The following is a 16,703-nucleotide window of genomic DNA, read 5'->3' as shown; positions in this document are numbered from 1 at the left end:
TGCACTCCAGCCTGGCCTAGAGAGGAAGACTCCATCTCAAAAAGAAAAAAGGAAAAAAAAAAAAAAGTAAAAAAGAAAAAATATTTTAGTATTTATAGAGCGGGGGTGTCCAATCTTTTGGCCTCCCTGGGCTACATGGGAAGAATTGTCTTGGGCCATACATAAAAAATACACTAACACTAATGATAGCTGATGAGCTGAAAAAAAAATCTCATAATGTTTTAAGAAAGTTAACGAATTTGTGTTGGGCCTCTGTCAAAGTTGCCCTGGACTGCACATGGGCCATATTTTGGACAAGCTTGGTACCAATTAAGAGTCTTGATATAAGTTTTTATTCTTAAGCTAGTTAAACATACACATAATGGAAATTTCTCCTAAACCAAGAATTATGTAATAAGCGATATTTTGTTTTAAGGAGCTTAGATACTTTTCAGATATTGAAAATACATTTCTAAATCAAATATATGATAATTGTGTTTTTTGAAGAAACAGCGCTGCTCTGTTTAGTGTGGAAGATCTGTTCACTTAGATTTTACTTAGAATATAGAAGCAAACTAGTGGATGAAGATAATTAATTCATTTATTTGAAGATATTTATTGCTTTATTTTAAATTTATTAAATTATAATCATTTATTATTTTTATTTTACATATGCCCTTTCTATATACATATGTTTGAAGCATTTTGGAAGTCTGCATAAAAAATTAAAACAATTTTATTTTAAGGTTGGCACCTTAAATTAATTAATTAAATTCATTATTGGCACTTTAATTATTCTTTAGAACAGATGCAATTAGTTAACATTTTCTGGAGAACACATTTTTAAATCTTTTTAACTCACGATAACATTTTTAGTCACACTCTCTTAGATGCCTTAGAGAATTAAGTTTGGAAATGTTCTGTACGATTTCTGTAATGTTTATTAAAATTAGATGTGTTTGAACTTACACATTTTATAATAATGTATAAAATATAAGAATGATTCTTGATAACTGAATGATTTCTAAGTTTTATTTTCTAATATTATCAAAACCTTAATAAGAGATTTCTAAATTGAATAATATCAATATCATGGCAACAATGTGAGTAGTTAGCTGTGGTGGAAGGGCTCATTGATTAACTGGAAAGGTCGTTGGTTGAAACATCAGGAAACTGAGGTTCTTGCTCTGAATTTCATAGAATAGCTTGCAGAGCTTGGGCAAGCAACTCAACCCTTCACTGTTTCACCACTCAGCCTCTTGTTTTTGGGGGTTTGTGATATGTGTGTGTGTGTGTGTGTGTGTGTGTGTGTGTGTGTGTGTGTGTATGTAACCGGACTTTAGTATGTATCGCAAAACCTCTAAAATTATTTCTCTATTTAAAACATGAAAATCAAGACCCCATAGAGATCTTTAAACAAATACTGATAAGGATTACTGTGGGAGTCAGTCCCTTAATCCAGATATCTAGGAAATATCCTTCCTCTAAACTTCTAAGTGTGAAGGGCCTAGCTCTATGGAAGACGTTCATTGTGCTCATGTAAATTATTAGGAAAAAAAAAAAAACTTGCTACAAGATTTATCCTCCAAGTTTAAGAAATGGATCGTGAGCAAAAATGTGAAAAGGCACTTTCTGAATCTTCATTCATTCTCTCTGGCCTCTGTGGCCATTCTTCCTCCTACTTGACCTAAATTTTAATGGCAGGTAGGGAAACGCCTTCTACCGGCTCCAGAGGTGTGGAGGTGGTGAAGTGTAAGGTGGGTTATAAGCCAAGAACCTTGGAGGCAGGAAGATATAAAAAAGATGAAAGAGGGGTAAACCAAATATCAATGGTTCTGTCTATAAATGTATGGACTTTATTGGTTTCAAATTGCAGAACCACCCCTCTCTCACCCCTAGTTGTATGTGTTCTCACTCACTGATATTAGGCTATGGTTTTGTAGCTGGCCAAGATGGGGCAGAAGATTTCCAAGTTGGTCAATGAAGATTGTAACTGTTACCTCCCTAGCCTCTGGGACTGGATCTGAACCATTGTGTTACATGGCTATAAGGTATTAGCCATAAACTTTGTGAGATTCTGAAGAAGAGTGGAAGCAAAAAACCTGATGGAACTGCTTTGGTGACAGTCTTGAAGGAGAACTGGTTATAAGCCAAGCTTGACTTGGACCTTAAGAACACACAGCTGGGGAGGGTCATTGCCGCCAGTATTTGTGGGGCCTCTGGGGCAAGAGTTCAAATGGAGGCCCACAAAGATTCTTAATTTGATCAGTAATAAAATCTTTATTTGCACAGAACATGAAGTTGCAGGGATTTCGTCTGACTTGTTCACATTGTGGATTTGATGAGAATAATTTTCTGGCTCATTTTTATTGTTTTGGACAGTAGTTAAATCTTTATTAAATAAATAATTTCTAATGTCCTGTTAGTGAATTTTATATGGGTCATGCTTGACAAGTCTGCTTACTTTCATTATTTGCAGCTTTAAAATTTAAACAGACTGACTGTTTTTAGCTTTTCTACTGCTTCTTAAAAATCTCTGCTTTTTAAGTTTTTGACCTCCAAAAAAGTAGCTACATATACTAAGGTGTCGACATGTACTCATTCTCAGTGGCCTGAAGGATTTAAGCATGTACTGTAATTGTATTCAACATATACAAAATATCAGTATATTTTCATCATATATGTAAATTAGAATAAGTATAAAAATGTTTTAAATTAAGCTAATTTTTAAAAAAGGATTTTTCTTACAAAATATCCAAAATCACGTGCTAAAATTGAAAGGTAAATAAATCTATATCACAATGAATGAATAAAACATTTAAAATTCAAAATTATTTAAATACAGCTGAAGCTTTTTAATTTTTTTGAAATTGAATGAAATCGTTAGCTGTTTTTACAGAAGCAAAACTATTCACAAGTTTGTTTTTAGTGTCCATTTTAGTTGCTAATGTAAAGAATTGGCATCATGCTTCATGCAGGTTATTACATCTTTACAAATTTAAGAATAAGAATTGTTTAATTGCAAAACACTCTTCAAGTGCCATGTGCGATTGTTCCAAATGCTGCTCTAATTATTAACGATTCTAGAACCACTGATCAAAGCACAAAGAGAAACCAGGAAAGGGATACTTGGCATGGCTACACTTGTTATGCAGGAATCTGTTGCGTCTACACCATCTGAGAGAAATGACTCTTAAGTCTTTTCTTTTACCTAAGCGTTAATGCTGCTTGAATCTTCTCTGCTTTGGAAATGATATCTATCTCCACACTCTGCAATGTCACAATCCACTAACCTTCAGGGCATTCAAACTCAGTTACTCTTTGGTGCAAAGAGATTGGTCAAGAGAAGCATTTCCCTGGGGGCTTAAACCCTTGTCGCAGGGTTTAGGGTTACAGGATATCTGGATGCCTATGATAAAGATGCTGTGGATTTTTCAGTGAATTTATTTGTGCATGTTTGTGATATGCAGGCTTTCTAAAGTGTGGGACCCATGGCAAGAACCCCTCTTGCCTGGAAGTATGGACTCTGCTGTCTGTGGGGGCATCTGGGCATTAGCATTCTTACTGCGGGCGCCATCTGCAGAGGCGGCAGAGGGGATCCTTCCTGAGGACGCTAGGGGGAGCTGGTGCAAGAAGGAAGCCATGGCAGATGGTGTTGTGACTGGCTGTCAGACTGCCTGTGGACTCTTCTAAGTCTCCCTTGCTGGAATCCTAGATATACTTAGTTGGGACTTTTTAAGGGGGCTGGAGGTCCTGTGTGAGCAGGTGGGGCTGGAACAGGAGCTGTGGTTAATTGGTGTTAATCCCACTTCTTATGTATTCGCCTGTAGGCTGGTAGGGCTTGATAGTGTTTGGGTAACTCATTTCCAAGTCAATAAGTGTTCCCTCCTTTACTTGGAGAGGAATGAGGAAAGACACTTCTATCCTGTAAATCTGTTTTTCTCCACACAGTTGGAAAGAATAGGAATTGCTTTCTTTCTCTTTGTGAATATTCTCTGTGGAGGGAGCCAGGGACACAATGCAATCATTGATCTGAGATAATAGAATTATAAAGGGATTTATTATTTACCTAGGCTGGGGTAACCACAAGTGGACAGAATTCAGAAAATTTGGTTGAGAAAAAAGCTGTATTTCATTAATCTCTAACTGAAGTTCAGCACTTCCTTCATTATTCATGTAAGCAACAAATGACAGTAGTTTCGGCAGTGTCAGTGACGTTGTCACCAATAGAAATCACAGACAGTTTCATATCACATTACCGTTGTGATTCATATCTCAAAGTATCTTTATGATTATGACTGCTCTGAATTATGGTGAATATTAGACCTTTACTATATCTTGTTTTTAATTATTAATAAAGAATCATGTACATTACTGTCAACAAGTTTGCTTCGAAAGTGATTTTGAGACACCTATATTCATGATAATTAGTTTCCTTTGTAATCCAGCGTAGTTTAAAACGTTCTGCTAAGAATGAGCCCGCTTCATCAGACTGCTAAGGAGGTCATGGCAGCCAAAAGACTCCAAAGGTCTGCTGTAGATGAAATCCTGTGTTTAACTGTAGATTAAGGCTTTAGAGCATGAGAGGTACTTAAGGTCATATGGTGGAGCAGGAATTAAAAGTAGCGTCTTTCCTGAACTGTGTGGCCTCCTGGCACCTCAACCCTGGTCTTAGTGCCAAGGGAATGAGTGCCTTTGGCTTCTTCAATGAGTACTCTGATTATGATGAAGTCCAAGCCAACTTCTGTCTTTGCTTGTGCTTTGCTGGTCTGTGGTGGCCTTCTCCCCACCCCTGCTTTCCAGGCCTGGAGGTGGTGGTGAGGTGTGGTAATCTCCAGCCATGCCTGCCCCTACGTCCCATGGCATCACAAGGCATGCTGTCCTGTGACAACTAAGGGGAAGTCAACAGAAACAATAGAATATTTAGCCTTGATTGCTTGACCCAGTTTTGGTGGTGGTGTTTCAAACAATATGGGTATCCTCATATTATCAGGGGAAATCTTTCAGCCAACCCAGTGGGCTTTCTTAAGTTAATTTAGGAACTCATGTCACATTATTTCCTCCTCACTATTAGGCTAATAGATACCTGAAATATCAACCGAAAAATATAGAGTTAATAGCTAGTATTTAGAGTTCACTTCCTAGTGCCATTTTTAAATGCCGTATAATTCTCTTAAAACATTATTTGTATCCCCATTTTATGGATGAAAAGACTGAGGCACGGAGAGGTTAGATAACTTGCCTGATGATATTTGTATGTCTGGTAAGTGGCAGAGATGGGACTGAAAGTAAGGATTCTGGCTCCATGGGCCACTATGCTACATGTCCAGTTACTACTTTAATGCCTTAAGCCATGGTTGCCCAGTCTGTCTTTGGTTTGGGGTTAGACTAGGAATGAGTATATCTGGGATGAAGAGAGCCTTTGGATTTTTTTTTTTTTTTTTTTTTTTTTTTTTTTTTTTAATGTAGTCCTAGGAGAAACTCTTCCCAGTCTGCTGGAGCTGTCTCTGAGAGGTACTATGTCATTTGGTTCAAAGTCTGTTCGGCTTTCTTCCCTTGCTTGTATATATTCAGGCAATATGGGGAAGGAAAAATATGTTCATACCCAAAAAGTTTAGTAATGCTGCAAAATGCTAGATTTGGATTGACTCTGGCTCCATTTCAAGGACATGACAGTGCCTTGATCTTTGCTTTTGAAGCCTTCTTGTCAGCAACATTGGCAAGTACACCTTTGAAAATTTATATGTGAATTCTTGTGTTTTGAAAAAAAAAAATGTTTGTTAGTGTTTCTTTTCTTGAACACTAGTTGACGCTTCGCCAGCTAGTTAAAAGTCTGCAAATCTGAGTGCTGGCTGAGAAGCTAAGCTTGCTATAACCAGTTATCCCCAGATGGCCAGATTCTGTTATGTACCACTTTTATAGATGCTCAGTGGTTGCGTACATGGGGTTATTAGGTGTACTGTTCCACTTGTTTTTGCCAGGCATGCACAGTACATTATTTGATAGGCTGGGACAGATGGTATAGCTCAAATGAGCTCAAATGAAAATGATGAGGGAGAAAAGAAAGTGAAAAAAAAATAGAAAAAGGGCATTTGATTTTCTAATTCACATTTCGGAAGTGAATTTTAGTGTCTGTGATTGACTAATAAATGCAGTGTTGCTGTAAGACTTGAATTCATGAACGTCTGTTTAAACAGCTATAACTGAGTAATCAGCAGGAAGCAACCTTTTCCTTCGTGGATGCTATCCCAAACTTCATGGGGTCTCCTCCAGATCTGAAAATGTTTGGGCCACTGAAAGACATCAAAAATAGATCTGGATTTTTCAGAGTATGATATACCACCATCAATACCAACCAAAACAGAAAAATCCCAATTATATTTTTAAACTGAAAGAGAGGGAGGGGAGGTGGTGGGGATAGAGAGAGAGAGAGAGAGAGAAGAGAGAGCGAGCCTGGTAAAGTAGTGGTGATAAGGACAATTAATCAGTCTCGTACAGCTGCTTCCTGACATTTCTGCAAATTGTTGTGGAAAAATTAATGAAGGTTAGATCAGTAATGGTTTCAAGCTTGGCCAGTGGAAAGTATGACAATGTTTCCATCAGCAATTAAATTGGGCTGCTTTCTTTTTTCTATAGGGGAAGTGGTATGATGTATGTTCTCCACAGGAAATGGAAAACGGCAGCTGAACTGTATGTGAGCCCAGGTATGGAGGAGCACTTGGAGTGCTCCAGCCGCCTCTTCTTGATTAGCACCACAGATTTGCACTTTTCTGCTGAAAGGATTTTGCTATACAACATGCAGAAATCCTTCCTTTAAAACAGAGTGAGAATCTTGGGATTTTATTGCACGGACACAGATATACTGTGAATCTAAGCTTTGGGAGCCAGAAAGTGGAACTTATGACAAACAGAAAGTGAAACTCACCTATCTAATTTTATTTTTCAAGCTGAAGGTAGTTCAGTACAGGCCCTGTTCACATCCTGTGTAACCCTATGGGATTTTCCCCAGTATTAGTTAAAAATTTTCCCATAGGGTCACACAGGATGTGAATTAAAGTAAACACTTAACAAGCATGATGAAAAGGAAATTAACTTTCTAAATGGTCCTTTCACCGTTAACATCCTGAGTAGTTACTAGAAACATGGGAAAGGATCACTTCAGTGTCTCCTTATCAAGTTGTTACATTATAGTAGAATATATGAATCTTCCCTGTTATATATGAAATGTATTTCCTTGTATGTGAAACTTAAATTTACAAAAGTACTTTTCCTTTTGGAAAACATTAAAAAGCTTAGCCAAAGTCTGTAGATTGGTTCTTCATAGCCTTTTCTGGGGTAGAGGTTTATAAACCCCTTTAAAATTCATAAAAGCTCCTGACTCTTTTCCCCAGGAAAATGCATATAGACACAACATTTTGCAACAGTTTTGAAGTTTTGCATATCTCTTACATAGACCTTGAACCCTAAGCATTTTCCTTTTTTCTTTTTATAAAATTTGAGACAGGGTCTCACTCTGTTGCCCAGCCTGGAGAGCAGTGGCGAGATCACAGCTCATTGCATCCTGGGCTCAAGCAATCCTCCTGCCTCAACCTCCCGAGTGGCTGGTACTACAAGTGCACACTACCACACCCAGCTAATTTTTTCCTTCTTTCCTTCCTTCCTTCCTTCCTTCCCTCCCTCCCTCCCTCCCTCCCTCCCTCCTTCCCTCCCTCCTTTCCTTCCTTCCTTCCTTCCTTCCTTCCTTCCTTCCTTCCTTCCTTCCTTCCTTCCTTCCTTCCTTCCTTCCTTCCTTCCTTCCTTCCTTCCTTCCTTCGAGTCTTACTCTGTCCTCCAGGCTGGAATGCAGTGGTGTGATCTTGGCTCACTGCATCCTCCACCTCCTGGGTTCAAGAGATTCCCAGGCCTCACCCACCCAAGTAGCTGGGATTGCAGGTATATGCCACCACGCCTGGCTAACTTTTTGTAGAGATGAGGCTTCACAATGTTGCCCAGGCTGGTCTTGAACTCCTGGCCTCAAATGATCCACCTGCCTTGGCCTCCCAAAGTGCTGGGATTACAGGTGTGAGCCACTGCACCCAGCTTTAAAAGCGTTTTATGGGCAGATAGAAACTTACAGCTACAACCATAAACTGTTAATCATTATAAGTAAATATTTCGTAAGAGGTAATTTCTAGGAAACTTTAAGTGCAATAAAGATTATTTCACTTTTCCACCTAAAGAAGGCTCCCTTGCCTTTAGAAGGGAGCTTGTACGTTGGACAGAGCATACAAAGCTGTGTTTGAAGCTGGCTGTGTGACATTCCAGCAGATGACTTTAGTTGTCCTGCCTCAGATTCACCATGTCTAAAATGATGGCAACAGTGAGATAATTTGTCACCTGTGTCTGGCAAATAATACATGCTCTCTATATATCCCTTCCCTCCTCCTTTGAGATTTAGTTGATTTTTATTTTATTTATTTATTTAATTTATTTATCTATTTATCTATTTATTTATTGAGACAGAGTCTCACTCTGTTGACCAGGCTGGAGTGCAGTGGCATGATCTTGGCTCACTGCAACCTCTGCCTCCCAGGTTCAAGTGATTCTCCTGCCTCAGCCTCCCAGGTAGCTGGGATTACAGGCATGTGCCACCATGCCTGGCTAATTTTTGTATTTTTCGTAGAGATGGGGTTTTACCATATTGGCCAGGCTGTTCTTGAACTCCTGACCTCAGGCTATCCCCCTGCCTCAGCCTCCCAAAGTGTTGGGAATTACAGGTGTGAGCCATGGCACCTAGCCAAGATCTAGTTTAAATGTTACTTTCTTGCACATTGTTTTACAATTCTTCAAGGCAGATTGTTATCTTCACTTCCTACTTGGTGTTCTTTGTTGCATTGTCAATTTCTTTACTCTTAAAAATTGTGCTGTCATTGACTGTTTACATCTCAAAGTGTGAACTTTGAGGATCTTGTACTTATTAGTGATGTTTTATTTATCTCCCTGCAAGTTGTGTCCAGCATAGTACGTAAGACACATGGGCACTTCCTGCTTATTAAGTTAGTAATAATAGTCCAATGCTTATTTGAAATGAAATAACTTAGATTTGGCCTTTTGATTGTCACTTGATGGTGTATATGTGACTGCTAGTCATCTCCAAATGAGATCAAATGATCAGCATACAGCCAAAGTGAAATTTAGTGAGAGAACAGAGCCTAGAACTGAAAGTGTGTTTTTTTCTAGTGTTGGCTACAACCATAGAGTATACTAAGCTGGAGCCACAGTATTTTAGCCAGAGCTTTTAGTCAGGTTAATTACCAAGTAATTTTTTTAAGAAGGTACTATTACATTTCTAAAATATATACACCTAATCTCTGAGACTCAGAGAAGAAAATTTGGGCCCCTCCAACCTTAGTTTGTATTTTAGTCTTTAGAATCCGGGGTCGAAGGATAGCTTGAAGAACATACCTATCTGCCTTATTTTGTATTGTTTCTTAAGTCCTCTCATGCCCTTGCTAATACTGTTCAACTCGAGTTGAACAAAAATGTGGCCTGTCCTCAAGGAGCTGTCATTCTTCAACACCCACTCCTCCCCACTTTGAGAGAGAGAGAGAGAGAGACAGTGTGTTTGTGTGTGTGTGTATATGTACACACACACACACACACACACACACCCTCTGATGCTATTACACACATTTTTATAGGGAACTTAAATAAAAATTCATATAGAACCAGAATCTGTCTTAGTACTTGAACAACTCATTGGCAGTAAACTCTGTTCCTTCTGTACAGGATTAATGGTTTCCAAGCTATAAATTATGATTTAGAGCCTTGTGCATTAAGACTGACTTTGAGCCAGGGGAGGCTTGGAAGAAGACAATGTATAGTTTGCTTTAGGAGGTCTTGGAGCACATTTGTGTGGGGAAAACAGCAGTGAGTTAGAGTGAAGAATGAGAAATGCCAGAGGCAGGGGATAGTATCTGGTGGTCTATGGGTCCTACTGTGCAGAGTGCTGGGAAATCCAAAGTGACTTCAGAAGTAGAACTGTGGATTCTTAGCGGTGCTAATAGTGTGAGCTGAGTGATGAGGAGGTGGTCATAGTTGAAATAGGATAGGATAACAGAGATTTGTGATCATGAGAAGTAGATAAAGAGATTAATTAAGGAGATATAAGGAAGGAAAAAATACATGCTGGAAATGGGCTGAACTGGGGGCAAAGAATGGTAGGGTTGAAGACTTTGCTAGATAAATCATTGGCTGTGAGCTCTTGGCTCTCGTGAGATGCACAACCATTCCCTTGCTCAGGCATTTCCACCTCCTGGAAAGCCTTGTCTCTGTCTGTCAGAATATTCAAGCCCTTATTTAACTTCTACCAGCTGCATAAATATTTGTTTCATGACATTAGCTCACAGCAATCTCCTTTTTACTGCACTCATATACTATTATTATAAATGTAGTAGCACTTAATTGATGTTTAGAGCTATGATTTAAATTTTCACCTGCATGCCTTGTCTCTCCAATAAGCTTCCAACTTTGTATAGAATTGGTTAGTGTAAAAAAATCCTCTCTACTGTCCAATACAAAGTCATGTGTATAGCAGGAACTTGGTATGTTATCAAGAGTTTTAAAGGATACTGAGTTTCTATTATGTCCCCAAAACTTTACTAGATGGCACAAAAAAAGGAATTATAAGACACAGTTCTTATTCATAAAGTACAGATAATTGAGTTGGATATTTTGTGCAGAAGACTAGCAATTTGTGATTCAAGAAAGACTGTTTTTTTTTTTTTTTTTTTTCGCTCTGTCGCCCAGACTGGAGTGCAGTGGCGCGATCTCGGCTCACTGCAAGCTCCGCCTCCCGGGTTCACGCCATTCTCCTGCCTCAGCCTCTGGAGTAGCTGGGACTACAGGCGCCCGCCACCACGCCCGGCTAATTTCTTTTTGTATTTTTAGTAGAGACGGGGTTTCACCGTGTTAGCCAGGATGGTCTTGATCTCCTGACCTAGTGATCCGCCCGCCTCGGCCTCCCAAAGTGCTGGGATTACAGGCTTGAGCCACCGCGCCCGGCAAGAAAGACTCTTGTGGAGTCATCTAAATTATCTAGAATTAGACAAGACTGTGCATGTGAAATGCCTAGTACAATGCCTGACAGATAACGAGTACTCCATAATCACTTATGAGGATCACATATATCATTATTAATATTAATGTAATATGTTGACTAGGCTTCCTGAGCCACCATGCCCAGCTTGAAATTCATAAAGATTAATCTATGTTAGAAATGTCAAGTTCTTTACCTTTTGTTTTAATGGAATCTGGTTTTCACATCTCAGTCTCCCTGGAATTATTCATGTAAAAGGCCTCAATGATCTGTCAATTGGCAATTTCAGTAGACATTTAAAAATTTCTCATTTAATATGACTTTTCTATTGCATTTGAACTTTCTCCTCCTTGAAATATTCTTCTCCCTTGGATTTCTTGACTCCACTTACCCCTGGTTTCTCTACTGCTTGCCCGATTACTCCTTCTCAGTCTCCATCATTGGTTCTGTCCCCCAATCAGCCCATTAAATGTTGCAGCCCAGAGTTCTGTCAGGGGGCTTTGCTGTGGTTTGAATGTGTGCCCCTCAAAGAGCATATATTGGTAACTTAATCCCCAGTGCAACAGTGTTGAGACCTAAGGAGAGGTGATTAGGCCACGCCTTCATGAATGGATTAATGCTGTTATTGAGAAAGTGGGTTTGTTATCTTGGGAGTGAGCTCCTTGTAAAAGGATTAGTTAGCCCCTTTGGCCCTGTCTTGTGCGCTCTCTTGCTCTGTCTTTGCCCTTCCACCATGGGCTGTTGCAGCAAGAAGGCCATGGCTTGATCTTAGACTTCCTAGTTTCCAGAACCATGAGCAAAATATTTCTGCTTGTTATAAATTACCCAGTCTGTGGTGTTCTGTTATAGTAGAACAAAATGGACTAAACAAGACTTTCTCATTTCCTTTCTTACTCTATATACTTTGCAAAGACTGAGTGTTTTTATCTACTTTGATTTCTTTGACTACTATTCTGTAGTAGAAGCTCTAGTTTCCTACTTCCACACACTATATACTAGATATGTCTGCATAAATAGCCCAAATACACTTCAAATTAGACATGTTTACAATTATACTTTTCCCTCAAGACCTGTTTGTCCTACCTTCTTTCCATGCAAAGCCCCACTACTCCTATAGACATCCAAGTGAGAACCTTGGACTCACCCTTCACTCCTTTCTCACCTTCTTATCACACTGACACATATAACCAATTCCCAAATTCTGTCAATTCTTCTTCGTAAATATTTCTGTAATCAGCCTCCTCCAACCCACCACCTCTGCCCAATTCAGTTCTTCATTGTATCTCCCTGAACTATTGCAGTCAACTCTTGACTGGTGTCCTTGCCTGAAGTCTCCACTCACCTCTCCACTGTTCTCCACACTGGTTCCAAAGTTGTTCCTCTAAAAGAAAAATCTAATCATGTCATTCCCAAACTGAGAAATTTTTGATGGCTTCCTAGTGCTTTAGGGTATACATTAGTAATACCAACATTTATTTATTCCCAGAATATACCTGGTTTCTTTATGCTTTTGTGCATTTACAGTTGCTATTTCCTCTGCCTCTAATGTCACGTTTCAATTTCTCTATTAGATGAACTTCTGCACATATTTCAAAACATAAATGTCATCTCCAGTATGAAGCTTTTGTGTTCCCATATCCCTCTCGTCAGCACACTTAGTCATCTCCTTGCTTCTGCTTGCTAGTGCTTTGTTCATATTTGACCATAGATCTGGTGTAAAATTATTTTTCACCTGTCAAACTCTAGACCATAGACTCTGAGGGTTATGTCTTATTCATCATTATATTTGCAGTGACCAGCATGGACCTGTTGGGAATTCAATAAAATGATAGAGGAAAGATTGTAAAGAGAAGCTGAATATATTAAAAAACTTCTGAGGCCAGGCATAATGGCTCATGGCTGTAATCTCATCACTTTGGGAGGCCGAGGCAGGAGGATCCTTTGAGTTCAGGAGCCGAGACCAGCCTGGTCATTACAGTGAGACCTTGTCTCTACAAAAATATAAAAAATTTTGGGGCATGTGCCTATAGTCCCAGCTACTCAGGAAGCTGAGTTGGGAAGATTGCTTGGGTCCTTGAAGGTTGAGGCTTCAATGAGCCATAATTGTGTCACTGTACTCTAGCCTGGGTGACAGAGCAAGACCATGTCTCAAAAAAAAAAAACAAAAACAAAAAACAAAAACAAAAACAAAAAACACCCTGAACTGATGATGGAGCATCCAGACATAATGTCTTATGTTTTATACATGATTGAATTTAAATGATTTAATAATATACTATCTCTTACTCCAATAAAGAGGCAAACTTAAGGAAAATCAATTAAATTTGTATGTCATCTATGTATATATGTTAATAAAATCTTAAATGTGAATGATTTTCCAGAATCCAGAAGATTCAGCCACAGATAACAGAGACATAGGTGAAACAAAAGATAGTCAGAAATTAGATCAGAAAAACAAAGAATATTAACCTTTAAGTGAAATTAGCCCTCATAACAATTTTGATTGCATTAATATAATTCTGACTATAGTGACCGAAAAATTATAACCTGACCATGAGTTTTCATTATTGATGTATATTTGACTGTATACATAGTAGTGACAGATCTTATAAACAATATATATATCCATCAATAGAAAGATTATAAAGTGAAACAACTAAATTATATTAAATATTTTAAAGTCATATAATTTATTAACAGAAAAATAAGCACTTTTTTTTACAGTGTTAAATTGATCTTGAATGATGTAATGAACTTTGAGCCTCAGAATAAGTGGTAGCATTTAACTTTCAGACACACATTTGGAACTGTGGACTTCAAGTAGGGCCAAGTATTTTGTCTGTTTCACTTTGAATCATTTTTATTGCTCTGTCTTCAAGTTCACTAATCTTTTCTTCAGTAATATATAATCTGCCCTTAATGTCTAATCTGCCATCCGGTGTATTATATATCTCAAATTTTGAACTTTTCCTCTCTAGGGGTTTAATTTTGGGCTTTTTAATATTTTCCATATTGTTTCCACTTAACACAGCCATTCTTTAGTTTCTGGAAAATATGGAATGCAGTTTTTAAAAAACTGTCTTACTGACCTTTTCTACTAATTCTATCATCTGGGATGGTTCTGATCAGTTAATTTTTCTCCTCTTTGTAGGTCACACTTTTCCACTTTCTACTTGATGATTTCAGATTAGATGCCAGAATTTTACCTTGTTGGCTACCAGAAACTTTTGAATTCTTAAAAATTTTATGGAGGTTTGTTATGGGGCATGGTATAAGATACTTGGAAACAGTATGATCTTTTTACATCTTGCTTTTAAAAAAGCTTTGTTAGGTAGGACCAGGGCAGCACTTAGTCTAGAGTGGATTTTTCTCCGCTATCAAGGCAAGACCTTTCTTAGAACTCTCACCAATGCCCCATAAATTATGGGATTTTCCCCTCTGGTTGTTGGGAACAGGGCTCACAGCCCTTTGTGAATACCAGGCACCGTTCCCTCTAATACTTTCAGGTAGTTTTTCCCTGGCTGTGGGTAGTTTCCTCATGTGCTGATCAAGCAGTACTCAACTGAATATTCACAGGTCTTTGGATTTCTCTTGGTGTAGTGCTGTCCTCCTGGTATTTTACCCTGTGACCTTTAACTATCTTCGGCTCCCTGGACTTCTGTCTCCCAGTCCTCCACTCGGGGACTGCTGATCTCTGCCTAGGTCACCCTTTCCTAGGCCGTGGCCTGAATGCTCTCTCCAGGCCAGCTTCTGGGGCCATTGTAGAGTTCACCTCATTTGCTTCCCTTCTTCCAGGGACCACTGTCCCTTCCTGCTAGGTGGCCCCCAGCATCTTGAGAGCTATTGTTTCATGCATGTTGTCTACTTCTATCGCTGTTTTCAAGCAGGAGGGTAAATCTGAATTCAGCTACTCCATGTTGATACAAGGTTGAATTAGAACCTCTTGGATTTATTCACTCATTCATATGATGTCTGTTAGTCTGAAGAATTAAAGGTGCTGTTAGGATAATTGCTATGTAAATGATTTAACTTACTGTACACACCTAACATGAGGGGTTAGGTCTGTGAAATCTGTGTGGAGAGAATGTGTTCTAGAAAGTATTCTCACTCCATGATATAAGGACTGTTGGCTCTGCCTTTCTTACTTCAACTGAAAGTTGTATAATTTAAATTTAGTTGTGACTTTTTGAAACTTTAAAAGAATGGCTCTTTTTTCTCCTTGTTTCTAATCTGACATTCTTCAAAGCAGCTACATTGTGTGTAGGGGGAGGGGAAACACTCGTGACATGCATGAAATTTTAGCCATTGCACAAAATGATAGGGTTTAGAAGATGTAAATAGGGTGGTTTGGAAAAATCCACCTACTTACTCCCATTAGTAAGCAGCCAGGTTTCTTAAACTGATCTTAAGTGACCATTCTGCTTTCACTAACCCCTCTGCATCTGCAGTAGAAGAGAGTTTGCGTGTGTTGCATTTTTAATGATTTGTCTTACAGTGCTCTGAGGTCATTCCATGGTGGAATGCCATCAGCTTGTTTGCGCTTTCTCTCTCTCACATACACACACGCACACGCACACACACATACGCGCACCTCATGAAAGCAGATATTTTCTAGGGAACGTCCTGATGTACTGTTCTTTGAATGTAATGACATTGGTTTACACAGGAAGCTAGACACTCATTTTTGTTCTTTGGAGACTCTGTCCAAAACACATTTTCCGCATTGGTTTTTCTCAATATGGTATACACATGTATCACTTACACAGTTAACGTTTGGGAGGCGCAGAGACTGATGAAGAATTCCTGATGTGTAGTGCTGTTATCAACCTGCTTTGAATATTTGATGATGAAGAAACATCATCTTTCCTATCCACTGATTATTTTTTTCAATTCTCCTTGGAAAACCATGAAACAGAAATCAGTTTGAAGGCAGATCCTATAGCCTTACCTCCTGTGCCATATATTGCATTTTCTCTTTTCTTTTCTTTCTTTTTGTTTTTGAGACAGAGTCTTACTCTCTTGCCCAGGCTATAGTGCGGTGCCACGATCTTGGCTCACTGCAACCTCCATCTTCTGGGTTCAAGTAATTCTCCTGCTTCAGCCTCCTGAATACCTGGGATTACAAGTACGCACCACCACGCCCGGCTAATTTTTGTATTTTTAATAGAGACGGGTTTCACCATCTTGGCCACACTGGCCACAAACTCTTGTCCTCAAGTGATTTGCTCCCCTTGGCCTCCTAAAGTGCTGGGATTACAGGTGTGAGCCACTGAACCTATCCTAATATTTTGCATGTTTTTCTATAAACTCAAGACATCTGTATATTCCATGATGTTTCCTTTGCCTGTTGGATTGAGTTTCTTACTGAAAGCATGACAAATAATTTATAGCCCCAAAGATGTGGACTATGTATGGGGTTTTACTTAATCAAATTCTTAAGATTGATTTTGTAAAAATACAGTATAATTAAAAACAATATATATATATAGTCATTGAAAAAATATATCAACATTTACTTTTACCTATCCTCTTAGTCTAGTCATTATAATTGCTATCATTATTGAGCAATAACCAATGGCTGGGAGCTCTGTTAGGTGCTTATTTACATAACCTGTGGCCCTGACAACATTCTACAGGGTAGGTGTTG

At 38.8% G+C, this 16,703-nt stretch overlaps 1 protein-coding gene across 19 annotated transcripts in view; it reads left to right on the top strand.

The window, feature by feature from the left end:
• HIVEP2 (HIVEP zinc finger 2) overlaps window positions 1–16,703 on the top strand; it is a 196,659-nt gene that overhangs the window by 120,400 nt on the left and 59,556 nt on the right. For 7 of the 19 annotated variants that reach the window (XM_065543478.2, XM_065543481.2, XM_074037153.1 and 4 more), the window contains one exon: window positions 6,616–6,683. The exons of the other annotated variants lie outside the window; for them this stretch is intronic. The gene's annotated coding sequence lies outside the window, so the exon portion shown is untranslated. The remainder of the gene's footprint in view (window positions 1–6,615; window positions 6,684–16,703) is intronic. 19 annotated transcript variants of the gene reach the window in all.

This window comes from Macaca fascicularis, chromosome 4 (genome assembly GCF_037993035.2).
Source record: "Macaca fascicularis isolate 582-1 chromosome 4, T2T-MFA8v1.1".
Classification (NCBI taxonomy): Eukaryota; Metazoa; Chordata; class Mammalia; order Primates; family Cercopithecidae; genus Macaca; species Macaca fascicularis.
This window is presented reverse-complemented; position numbering and strand designations above follow the sequence as displayed.